Raw genomic sequence first — 13,670 nt, 5'->3', positions numbered from 1 at the left:
AAAATAAATTATTTAAGTGTTTTTAAAGGGTAAATGGTCCTTGTTTGCTCTCTGATCCTTTCCCCATCATTACAACAGAGGTTGTTCTGGGACTGGTCTGGCGGCTAGACTTTCAGAACTGTCACAGCTGAGTATTTATTACCCACCTGGCAGGAGACAGTCTGTAAGATCAATACACACACCAGACACACAGACAAGTGGTTTTGTTCAGGACATTGACAAAAATTGCTTTAAAAAGCTCCTCATACCCAGTAGTACTTGCCCACAACGCATCTCCTATGTGCTAAAGGAAAAAAAATTAATAAATCAAAATAAAGTAAGGATAAGTCATGATAGAAGTGTGAAGCAACCGCTATTAGTTCAGCTCCATCATACTGAATACAAACTGGCAACTCCCTCTGTTTCACTAAAAGCTTTCCCTAACTCCCCCCTACACACCTCTGTTGTTTAGCCATTTTTGGCTATGCGTAATGAAGACAGCTGTGGTTGTGTCTGTTCTATTCAATATTTCCATGGATGCTGAACCGCACCATTCTGGCACAAGAAGTCTATTACCTATGCAGCAAACATACTGCCATCATGACAGCTAAAGAGCTCATCCACATTGCAGACACTGTCATCAGCACTTTCAGGTTATCAAATCTTTATATCAAAAATTTATTATTTGCCAGACAAAATAAAATGGGATTCTACTTCATTTATGGAAGTGCAAAGCCAATCAGCAATACCCTGTAGTCTGAAATGGGTTTCAACTCATCTCTCTTAGGATTCAATTTACCTGGAACTGGCTTTTGCTTGCTCTTTTCAATGCAACATGTGAAAAAGACAGAAAGAACAACTAGTTGCTGGAAAAACATGTTGAGGAAGCTCAGGAGTTATAAATGGAGGCACTGACCCAAGGACACTCTGAACAACACACCTCCTGTACTACTGAGCACCTGAATATACCTTTCTGGTGTGGAAAAGATGAGTCTTTGAATCTAGATTAGATGATGTCTTGAACCAAAGTTACCAACATACCATGTGAAAGCAATTGAACACGCATTTATTGGCATCACAAAGGAAAAGAAAGGATAGGATTCAGTTAGCTGATTAAACCCCTGAACTGACTTGTCTATATATAGAACATGTCCAAGTAGGCACTATAATCAAAGCTGGCTCAGTTTAGACACCCATAGGAAGATTCCTACCACCATTTGAGATCCTGTGTAAGACAGAAAGAGTAAGCATAGAGAAAGGCAAAGTGCTGAAGCACACAAGGCAAGGTAAGGCAAGGAAAAGTGCCTCTAATGTAGTGTAGGAAAAGGAGAAATCTGTTGTGTTCAGAGAAGTCAGTGTGGAGAAAAGGAATAGCAGGTAGATGATAACATGGAGATTACTTAGTGAGCAGGGAAAGAAAACCGTGAGTAGAAGAGCAGCACATATGTAACTTTCATGATGATTACTTCCCTCCATCACAACCATGTAATTTTACAAAACTGGGAGCATGCTTCAGCATGCAGAACCTGTATAGATGTGGCACTGGCCTCTGGTCCTCAGTAATGCACCATTTTAGGAATGCCAGGGAGGGAACACCTAGACAGACAGAAAAAGGATGGACAGATCCCACATCCTGGCGTCACGGTGTCGCTGCCCATTGCAGGCCTGCCAGCATTGCAGCTGCACGCTGCTGCATGACAAACCATGAAGCAGAATTATAAAAAGACAGCTGTCTTTGTGTTAGCCATTGGGAAAACAGGAGGCACTGTCCGTTCCTTAGTGCCTTCCTCTTGAGAAGTTCCTGCAGCTTCCCCGTGGCTATTGTGCTTAAATAAAGGAACAATTGTCAGTCACTGCTGACAATAACAGCATTATATCAGTTTACAAAATAGCATGCTGAATGACTTTTTATTTACTACAGAGTTTTACTGTCTCCCGAGAAATGAGTAGTACCGTGTGTCAGCATTGCTGCCTAGAACTGCTTTGCAGCAACTATCAGACTTCTCAGGCGGTGAATCTCAGCACATGAGCAGTGGCCAATGCCCTGGTCATCCAAATACTGACCGTGCTGCCTTGTCCACACTTCTAAACTACCAAGTCAGGCTACCACACCTCAAACTGGGTTAAATTTCTTAGTTAAGATGCATAGGCTTTACACTGAAAGTATAAGAAAACAATGTATCAGCTACCTCATATTCTGGATTCATGTCCATGTTCAGCCCCAATAGCAAACTTCTCACCCTATTGTCAAAGGGTGGTGAAGAAATATATCACACGGATGCCAAAGCATTTTATGGGTTAATACACTCGTGTTTTATTTTTCAAGGGTAGGAATATAGAAAAAGAATACTCAAAGCTTCAGGCAAAGAAATCACTGAATACAACTCTCCCAAGCAATACAGAATTCCTGAGCAGTAAGTAGGCAGTGGGCTCACATTTTTTTCTCAATTACAGTATTGTTTCTCAGCTCCTTCTACTGTACTCAAGCAAAGATTAGCCTCAAGCCAGAGAAATATTTAGCCTTTGGAATTTTGGACAAAAAAGGAAAAAACAATAAAGAAAAGAAAAGGAAAGGGAAAGGGAAAATGAAAAGGAAAAGGAAAGGGAAAAGGAAAGGGAAAAGAAAAGGAAAAGGAAAGGGAAAGGGAAAGGGAAAGGGAAAGGGAAAGGGAAAGGGAAAGGGAAAGGGAAAGGGAAAGGGGAAGGGAAAGGGAAGGGGAAAGGGAAAGGGAAAAGGGAAGAGAAAGGGGAAAGGGAAGGGAAAGGGGAAATGGAAAGGGGAAAGGGAAAGGGAAAAGGGAAGGGAAAAGAGAAAGGGAAAGGGGAAGAGGAAGAGGAAGGGAAAGGGGAAAGGGAAAAGGAAAAGGGAAGGGAAAAGAGAAAGGGAAAGGGGAAGGGGAAGAGAAAGGGGAAGGGGAAGGGGCAGGGGAGGGTAAGGGAAGGGAAGAGAAGGGAAGGGAGAGGTGAAGGGGGAGGGGAAAGGGGGGCTAGAGGGGGAGGGAGAGGAGGAGGGGGAGGAAGAGGGAGAAGGGGAGGGAAAGGGGGAGGGGGAGGAAGAAGGGGGAGGGAGAGGAGGAGGGAGGGGGGGAAAGGGGGAGGGAGAAGGGGAGGGAAAGGAAAGGAAGGGGAGGGAAAGGAAAGGAAGGGGAGGGAAAGGGAAGGGAATGGGAGGGAAGGGAAGGGAAGGGAAGGGAAGGGAAGGGAAGGGAAGGGAAGGGAAGGGAAGGGAAGGGAAGGGAAGGGAAGGGAAGGGAAGGGAAGGGAAGGGAAGGGAAGGAAAGGAAAGGAAAGGAAAGGAAAGGAAAGGAAAGGAAAGGAAAGGAAAGGAAAGGAAAGGAAAGGAAAGGAAAGGAAAGGAAAGGAAAGGAAAGGAAAGGAAAGGAAAGGAAAGGAAAGGAAAGGAAAGGAAAGGAAAGGAAAGGAAAGGAAAGGAAAGGAAACACCATATGATAAGAAGGAAAGGGGAAAATGGATGACCCAGGGAATTACAGACCAGTCAGTCTCACCTCTGTGCCTGGCAAAATCTTGGAGCACATTCTCCTGGAAGGCATGCTAAGGCACATGAAAAACAACAAGGTGCTTGGTGACAGCCAGCATGGCTTCACTAAGGGGAAATCCTGCCTGACCAATTTGGTGGCCTTCTATGATGGAGCTACAGAACTGATGGACAGGGGTAGAGCAGTTGATGTCATCTACGTGGACTTGTCAAAGTGTTCAACACTGTCTCACACAACATCCTTGTCTCTAAATTGGAGAGACATCAATTTGATAGGTGGACCACTCGGTGGGTAAAGAACTGCCTGGGTGGCTGCATGCAAAGAGTTGTGGTCAATGGCTCAGTGTCCAGCTGGAGACCAGTAATGAGTGGTGTCCCTCAGGGATCAGTGCTGGGACCGGTCTTGTTCAACATCTTTGTCACTGACATGGACAGTGGGATTGAGTGTGCCCTCAGCAAGTTTGCCGATGACACCAAGCTGTGTGGTCCGGTTGATACGCTGGAGGGAAGGGATGCCATCCAGAGGGACCTTGACACGCTTGTGAGGTGGGCTGATGACAACCTTATGAAGTTCAACCATGACAAGTGCAAGGTCCTACAGCTGGGTCAGAGCAATCCCAGGCACAGCTACAGGTTGGGCAGAGAAGAGATTCAGAGCAGCCCTGCGGAGAAGGACTTGGGGGTATTGGTCGATGAGAAAATGAACATGAGCCGGCTTCAGTGTGAGCTCGCAGCCCAGAAAGCCAACCGTATCCTGGGCTGCATCAAAAGGAGTGTGACCAGCAGGTCGAAGGAGGTGATCCTGCCCCTCTACTCTGCTCTCCTGAGACCTCACCTGGAGTATTGTGTGCAGTTCTGGTGTCCTCAACATAAAAAGGACATGGAACTGCTGGAACAAGTCCAGAGGAGGGCCACGAGGATGATCAGGGGACTGGAGCACCTCCCGTATGAAGACAGGCTGAGGAAGTTGGGGCTGTTCAGCCTGGAGAAGAGAAGGCTGCGTGGGGACCTCATATCAGCCTTCCAGTATCTGAAGGGGGGCTATAGGGATGCTGTGGATGGACTCTTCATTAGGGACTGTAGTGATAGGACAAGGGGTAATGGGTTCAGACTTAAACAGGGGAAGTTTAGATTGGATATAAGGAGAAAGTTCTTTACTGTGAGGGTGGTGAGGCACTGGAATGGGTTGCTCAAGGAAGTTGTGAATGCTCCATCCCTGGCAGCGTTCAAGGCCAGGTTGGACAGAGCCTTGGTTGACATGGTTTACTGTGAGGTGTCCCTGCCCATGGCAGGGGGGTTGGAACTAGATGATCTTAAGGTCCTTTCGAACCCTAATTATTCTATGATTCTATGGTTCTATGATTCTATGAATTGCTGGACTATTGGCCAGTATGAACAGTCATGTAACAGTTATCATATTAAAGAATAAGTAACCTGTTGTTGTCCTTAATTCAATTTTGTTTTTCTAATACCAGCTGTTCAGTTGAACCAACAGGCTCGGCCTTGAGAATATTATTTTCAACTGTGATATTTTTATTTCAAGTGATTTGCATTAACCATTTAAACTCACATCTCTTACATCTGAAGGCATGTAAAAACCAAGCACTTTGTTGTTTTCCAGATTGGAATAGTTGCGCTTCCCACTGACAGTGTTTAGGCAGTTTTCTTAGAAGAGCTACATCCATGTTAACAATCTTTCAAAGCAGAGCAGGGTTCTGAATATTGGCTTTCTTTGATCCAGCTGAGTAACTAGAGATGTTACCTATGACAATTTTTGATTGCTTTTTTTTTTTTTTTTTGATTTTTATATTGGCCATAACTAGCTTTAGCTTCCTTAAGGCATTCATATAGCAGTGAGGCCTCTGATAACATGAAAAATTAAACTCCTTTGCTTGAGAATCCTAGTCTGGGCTTTGCGATTTACACTAAAGTGCAATCTCAGTATGTCAAAACCCAGGTGACTTGCGTATGCTCACTGGAACGTACCTAAGGCGCTGTGATCAGGGCAAATGGGGTGGGATTTGTTTCACCTAAATTTAATAACGTCAGTACACGTATCTACGTGTGAGCTAGGCAACTGGATCGCTACCATAATTAGTGGAGATCACCAATACAGTCAATGTAGTCTAGTCTCGTGAGAAAGTAGAGACCACTCTAGACACGATTTAGATTCCCAGTCTCGTAAGTAGATACATTTTAGATACTGTAGGCAGGACTGAGTTCTCTAAAACCTAATTTCTACTGCATTTTCTCTGCCTTATTAAATCCTGTCCAGTCTCCAGCTGCCACCAAGAAAGCCACAGGTCTTTCCTAAATTCTGTGGTTTATCTTTCAAGCACCTACAGATGTGTCAGAAAGGTTGGACAGAGCCTTGGGTGACATGGTTTAGTGGGAGGTGCTCCTGCCCATGGTAGGGGGGTTGGAACTAGATGATCTTAAGGTCCTTTCCAACCCTAACTATTCTATGATCCTAAGAAGCAAACTCACTGACTCGAATCCATTGTGTCTCAAGCTGTATATCCAGAAGTTATGAGCATTTCTGGAAATTTTAGCCACTGTAATACTTTTTATTTTCTTTTCTCTGAAGAAAATATTACACCTCTGATTATTAGTTCTGCCAAACCACATTTACATTCATTTAGGGGTATTTGCAATGTCATAAACCTCACCTGCGAAAGAACCTGAGAAAGTTTCTATCGTTATATACTCCAAAGATCATGTAACATATCTATAACTTACACATGACACAAAACTGGCCATAATCTGAGTGTTTTGAAGGGAAATTAAATCATGCTAATTCTCACTGAAAGTTTGAATCAAATTAACCTTTTGTTTGTATTTTAAGTGGCAGATAAGTATTTTGGCTGCTGATTTTAACTACTGTGAATTTCTGTGCTCCAGAGCTCACAAAGTAAGAAGCATGATCTAATGCATGGTTTTCCAGCAGTGCCACCAGAAATGTGTTACTTGAATACTCATGAGGGTTTCTCACTGAAAAATGTGTGAAGCAAAGCTATCATACAAGATGAAAGACTATTCAAGACTAAGGTACCTTTATTATGCATCTAATATGTATGCATTTATCTAGAAGCTACACGTCTTTAAGTTCCCATTATAGACAATAGACATCTTAAACATTATAGTGGATAGACCCTAAAAAGTAATTCACCCAGAAGAAAGAGATCTCAAAGACATACATTTCCTATGAGATTCAGGAAACCTGGCAACTAGAAGAGAGAGCTGTTAAGTCCCTCACCAGAGGTAAAGACTTGTCCTGGGTTCAGCAGTAGCAGTCACTTCAGTGAGATTATGCATCACCAGACACTAGGGACCCCACAAGTGAGCCATTTTAAGTGCCCTGACAAAAAAAAAAGCTTGCACATGAAAAGAAAAGCTGCTCCTGATACTAAAACCAGCCACCAAACAGAAATATGTGCGAGGAAAGGCTTCTCTGCATCTCCTCATCTTGGTCTTATTTGACTCTCTGAGTTACCTAAGTGCAACCAGATTCTACACAAAACCTAGTAAGCCATTATACCTGGGAAAAAATGACTCAACACTTGCAGAAACAACCTTTGTTCTCTTAGGCTTACATCTCAAAGCAGTACATCTCATAAAAATAGCTTCTCTAATATTTCAACATTTTCAAATCCTTCAAAACTGCAATAATGGATGACCTAAGAAAAGAGTAGCTCCCACTTCCTTCTATGTTGAACCACTACCCATGTCGTTTTCTATATATTTGTAAGATTATAATTCATTTCTAGTAAGTCTGATGATGCTTCTTCAAACTTTTATATTGTTGTACTTATGCCTTTGATTCCTATCTCTGTGCTGGAAAAGTTTCTCCTTTTCATTTTGCAATGTAACTGCTCATCTCTGTTCTTTACCATCTTCCTGAAGAGTAGATGCCCTTGAATCTTTTCTCCCAAATTTTCTTTCTCCTCCCCTACATTCTACTTTTCCTTTCTTACACAGGCTTTTATTCATTCATGTCTTCACTCTTTCCTTCACCACCTTACCCTCTGCCTCCCTGTCCTGTAGCCAGGTGTCGTGGTTTAAACCTAGCCGGTAACCCAGAACCATGGAGCCACTTGCTCACTCCCCCCCCACCTCTTCCTCCCCCTGCTCCTGGAGGGATGGGGAGGAGAATTGAAAGAATGTAACTCCCACAGGTTGAGATAAGAACAGCCCAGTAACTAAGGTGTAACACAAACCACTGCTGCTACCACCAATAATAATAATGGTAAGGGAAATAACAAGGGGAGAGAATACAACCGCTCACCACCCACCAACCGACACCCAGCCCAACCGAGCAGTGATCTCATCCTTCCGGGTAACTTCCCCCAGTTTATATACTGGGCATGATGTGCTGTGGTATGGAATACCTCTGGCTAGTTTGGGTCAGGTGTCCTGTCTCTGCTTCCTCCTGGCTTCCCCTCCTCCCTGGCAGAGCATGAGACTCAGAAAGTCCTTGCTCAGAGTAAACATCACTTAGCAACAACTAAAAAACATCGGTGTTATCAGCACTGTTCCCAGGCTGAAAGTCAAAAACACAGCACTGCACCAGCTACTAAGAAGGAGAAAAATGACTGCTACTGCTGAACCTGGGACACCAGAAGAATGAGGCCAAAGTTCGCTCACACAAAGCAGATCTGGAGGTCTCATGGTCCTGCCCTTGCAAAAGATCCCTCTGCACATGAAGAGTCTCATCAGGTCCTGCTTTCTCACATTTAAGTTATCTATCCAGCCCATTTCTAACTTATGGACCTTTCCTGAAAAACAGTTTATATGCTACAACCTGTTCACATATTGTTAGAACAAAAGAGTGACTCAGAGAAGAGTAATCTGGTCATGTCTTGCAGAAAAACACACAAGATTGCAGCCAGGAATTCAACCTATTGTTATTATTGTTGTTGTATTGTTGTATTGTTATATTGTTATATATGTTAACATTGTTATATTGTTATATATGCTATATTGTTATATTCTATTCCCTCACTTAACCTGTCTGAGAAACCTCTTCAGAGATCATGAAGCAGTACCATGATTTGGCTAATGAGACTCAGTTCCATGTCACTTTCTACCTAGACAAGCACATTTTTTCCAGTGTCCGTAGTATGCAGGAACATGGATGAAACCTTAACCTATTTATAGTTCAGACAAGTACAACACTGACTGGCAGATGAAACCATGATGAGTAAGCAACAGCACTTATCTCAGCATCTTCAGCTGGCAAGAGATGTGTAAATAACGTCAAAGATATCCACCACTTGAGACCCTCTCTGTATCTGCTTCTGCACCACCTGCCCAAAGGCCGTCCAAAGACAACTTCAACGCTAGTGTTACTTCATCAGCTTTTAGCTTGGGTTAACTATAAAGGTAGTCACAGAATGTAAAGTATGATTCACCTAAGGAACCCAGGCATCTAGAATGTAAGAGAGCTAAATCTCAGTTAGCCTGTGGTTTCCCAATAGTCTGTGAAGGAAAAGTAGAACCTCCATGGAACAACTTATCCCATTCTCAGACAGGCATCTCGGCAAGGTCATATGACCTCTCTCTGTCCTCATTTCTCTGTCCAGACCTTAAAAGGAGGTGAGGGTGAATAGTCTGATCTTGGACACTGAACTACTAAATGTCTAAAGTGAAGTGAGGCAAATGTCACTCTAAATGGCTGTGGCAGGAGAGGACCCGATTTACACAGAGTAAAATTATAATGGTTGATAAAGAAGACAAGTAAAATGTAATCTGGTTTAATACCCTGTTTTTGGCATATGTGGAGCTTTGCAGATGTTGTGCAAAAGCTGTAGTGAGCCTGCAGCCCAGCTAGCACACAGACTGCCTTTGAGGCTTGTCATTCAGGACATGGTCAGGAAGGCATGAGCCTAAAACCTTATGTTCAGCATGGAAGAGTAGGACAGAGGGTCACATCCCTACAATTCAGCAATGCAACAAATTGTCCCAGGGAAAGAAATATGAAGGAAATACAGATCTGGCTCTGTACCACATTAAAAATAAATAAATAAATAAATAAATAAATCGATCAATCTGAAAGACTGTACAAATACAGTATTTAAAATAACATTATAAATTCTCTAAAGCCTTAACCTTATATTACTCTTTCAAGGGCCAATTCCAAAAGATACTTTTCTCTCACAATTTTTATTCAAAAAAACTAACTCCACTACTTATCCCAAAGGAAAATATAAAATGGAACAAAAGACATTCATCCCTCATGTCATGTGGGCTAAATCCCAAGAACATTGTTGGGCAAAGTAATGAATGCTCCCTTGCTTTAAGCAAGTAGATGTATGTACATCCAAAAAACTGTAATGCCTCCCCTGAGGTTCACTGAGGATAAAGATAGCACTGATAACCATAGCAGGATTGGAAGTAAAGATTTCACTTAACTGCCCCAAATCTGTCTTATTCTACTATGGAATATAAGTTCTATGCTCCTACAAAAGCCAAACCAAGAACCCTGGAATATATTGCTGGGGGGAGGAAGGGGGAGGAAAGCCCCCAAAACTCCCAAGGAACTGGATCAGAAAATCCCTCCTTACATGGGGTTCCTGAGCTGAACCCAAACAGAATAAAGCTCTCCTAACTTGGTCACTCATAGGGAACAAAATAAAAAGGCTCGAATGTAGAGTGCTAGATTCTATAACTGCATCATCAGCTGAAAGTTTTGTTTCTCTTTTTAAACACCTTTCTGAGAAAGTTAAAAACCACAGTTGTAGCTCTTCTAGAAAAACTGGATAGAAATAACTAAGACTTGTTATTAAAAATACACATAAAATCGTAAAAACTAAATGAGAGTCCTGACTCCTGTTTTCTAAATCCCTTGCATCAATCATACTGCTTAACTAAAATCAATCATGCTGCTTAACTAAACGAGATTTACCAGATGTCTGTAGACAGTACAGGAGACAAAATCAGAGATCTTTTAGTCAAGAGACACAAACAAATCTTTTCTATCAGACAAACCCAGTTTTCCATCCAGAAGAAGGAAATTTTACTACATGTAAGAGTAACATTTATTGACTGCTGAGAGGCAGACATGACTAACAAATATCAGGAGCAGAAATTGCATGCAGGGACAAGGAGGGGGATGTGCAAGTCTGGGGACATAGAGGTGGAGGAGAAGCATCTCATCTGAGCAACACCTCAACATGAACCTTCAGAAAGCCTATCGAAAATGCCAGGCACTGCAAGTTAGTCCCACCACTGTCAGAAATACCAAATAGAGGTATTTCAAAGTAAAGCTTTAAGCTTCTTCCTTACTTGTCATGTTCTGTGGATGCAAGTGGCTGTAGCTTGCAGCAGAGCTAAGATGTGGGGTACACTTCCTCCTGAGCTGCTCCTTCCGCCCCAGGTTTCATTCACTTAAAATGGTAACCAAGGATGGTCATGGAAGAAAAACCATGTGAACAACTGCCACCAGATTCTGAATATTTGAGGGAGGCTGAAACAACATTTTAAAATACGATTTTTTCCCCTGAGCTCCTGTGAGGTATCAACTTCAGTATGTGATGGTCATTTTAAAAAAACATATGCAACCATATCTGTAATGGCAGGGAAGTTTCCTAGCTGCAGAGAAAGAACCTTGTGACTAAAACATAGTTAGACAGACATGACAACAGTCTGGATTTGCTTCCTAGCAGGGGGTTCATCTTGAGGGGACAATATAATAGTGTTCTGGGTTCAGCTGTAGCAGTCATTTTTGTCCTTCCTAGTAGCTGGTGCAGTGCTGTGCTTTGGCTTTAGTCTGAGAACAATGCTGCTAACACTCTGCTGGTTTAGGTGTTGCTATGTAGCACTTGCCCTGACCAAGGACTTCTCAGTTTCCTACACTCTGCCAATGAGGAGGGGCACAAGAAGCCGGGAGGAAGCAGAGACAAGACACATGACCCAAACTAGCCAAAGAGGTATTCCATACCACAGCACGTCATGCCCAGCATATAAACTGGGGGCAGTTACCCGGAGGGCTAGATCACTGCTCGGGTCGGGCTGGGTATCGATTGGTGGGTGGTGAGTGGTTGTATTCTATTCCCTTGTTATTTCCCTTCTTATTATTATTGGTGGCAGCAGTACTGGCTTGTGTTATACCTTAGTTACTGGATTGTTCTTCAGCTCTGTTCCCAGGCTGAAAGTCAAAAACACAGTGCTGCACCAGCTGCTACGAAGGAGAAAAACGACTGCTACTGCTGAAGCCAGGACATCAACCCATGGGCGTTACATTCTTTCCAGTCTCTTCCCCATCCCTTTGGGAGCAGGGAGGGGAAGAAGGGGGAGAAGTGAGCGAGCGGCTGCATGGTTCTGGGTTGCCAGCTGGGCTTAAACCATGACAAATAGAAGAATAAATGCAAATAGAAATTATTGCTGGCAAGAAGAAACCTAGAAAGCAGCATTGCTAGCAAAAAGATGGTGTAAAGAAGATACAGCTGAATGAAATATGCCTGAATATTCTGTGACATAAAAGCAATAAAGCGACAACACTTGGGGTTATTTTCCCAGAACCTGCCAAATCGCATTAGAAACCTGCATCAAGCCTGCAAAATCAAACAGACAGAAGTTATTAAATACCAGAATTACGGTTATCTCTTAATTTTATCTTCTTCTTCCACATAAGACCTGAAGCCTTATTCAGCACATGCTATCCAAATTCTATATGAAACAAAAATGAGATTTTCTTCTCAGCGTCCCCATGGCTATCACCCTCGTTATTTCAGTGCTCCACAAAATTTCTGTTTAACATCACAAAACCTCTGGGAATGGAATTGCTACCACAGGTAATATAGCTTAAAAATAGACGTTTCAGACACTACCACACCACTGTCATACATCCATGTGCCTGGGTATTCCTGCTGAAAATCAGACCCTCTGAAAAGGCAAGAGTGACCCACACCGCTCCTGGCCCTCAGGGAACTCAGTGGCAGAGGGGACCCAACCTCTGGTGCGACACTGATGGGGTATGCCCAGACACCTTGGGCCACATCCTGCCCCGCCACGTGAGTGGCACTAGCCAGCTGGTGTCTGCACCACATGGGGCAGCTCCCTCCATACCAAACGTACCTTGGAAAGAGCTGGCTACCAGGGTGCTTGTGCAAAAGGCAAGCAGAGAGGTGTAACGTTCAAGCTTGCTCTTTTATACAGCAGTATGGAAAGCATCAAAAAGTAAACGGTCATTCTCTCATTTGCCTCTTTGATTACACATCTGCAAGAAATCAATACCTTCCTAATTAGTTCCCAAAGTTAAAGTCTTTGATGAATAATTAACACTTTTTGCAGAAAAAAAAAAAAAAAGTATTTATTTCTAATATCACATGTGCAAAAGTGCAGATGAGAAATCACAAGTAACCTCCATTTTAACATTCCCATCTGTCACAGAGTACTCAGTTGGGCAGTCTCAATATTCTCTCAAAGGCTTAAGAAATTTTTAGGAAAAGTAGTAATATGAGCAGTTGTACAATGCCTTATCTGTCTTACTAGTAAGAGTCTCAGTAACACTTCTGTCTATGCTAATAGGATATTCATCAGCAGTGAGAGCTCTTTGTATCAGACAAGCAATTCAACAGCAGTGTTTGATGGGATGCTGTGATTAAAAAGGACCAGCGGTACCTTTTCATGAATAGATGAAAGATGCTAAATAAGGGTAAGGAGCTGATTTACTGCTGTGTTTTGCAGTGGTGATGCCAATAGTGAAAGACCCTTTTCTGTCTATTGCTCTGGTGTCAGTATATTACAAAGGTTACAAAAATTCACCCGAAAGCGGGAGAAAGTTTTAAAATGAGGAACTCGAAGCGTTCCAAAAAAAGGCACCGCTTCCCTCAGTCTCACCACTGGCAATGCCTCCGCCGCTTTTTATTGGTTTAAAATGAGCTACCTGAGGTAGGCAACGGGAAATCCCGGTCCCTGGGGGAGCACCGCGGGGGGGCCATTGAGTCCAGCGCTGACACCGGCTCCAGGGTAATGGCCAGGAATAACACGTACCGTGCTGCGCGCTCACAGACGCGGTGCCACAAGCGGCACTCTCACTAGCACCTCCAGCAAGCGGCCCCGGGGCCCGGAGACAAGGCAGCGGCCGTGCCAGGCAGGAAGCGGCCGGGGCGCCGGTATCGGTCAGAGCCCGCGGGAGGGAGGCAAGCAGCCCGCCGCCTTCCTCGCAGCCGCAGGAAAAGGAAGAAAACACTCT

This window comes from Lathamus discolor, chromosome 4, assembly GCF_037157495.1.
Source record: "Lathamus discolor isolate bLatDis1 chromosome 4, bLatDis1.hap1, whole genome shotgun sequence".
Classification (NCBI taxonomy): domain Eukaryota; kingdom Metazoa; phylum Chordata; class Aves; order Psittaciformes; family Psittacidae; genus Lathamus; species Lathamus discolor.
The sequence above is the reverse complement of the archived record's forward strand: the minus strand, read 5'-3'. Positions refer to the sequence as shown.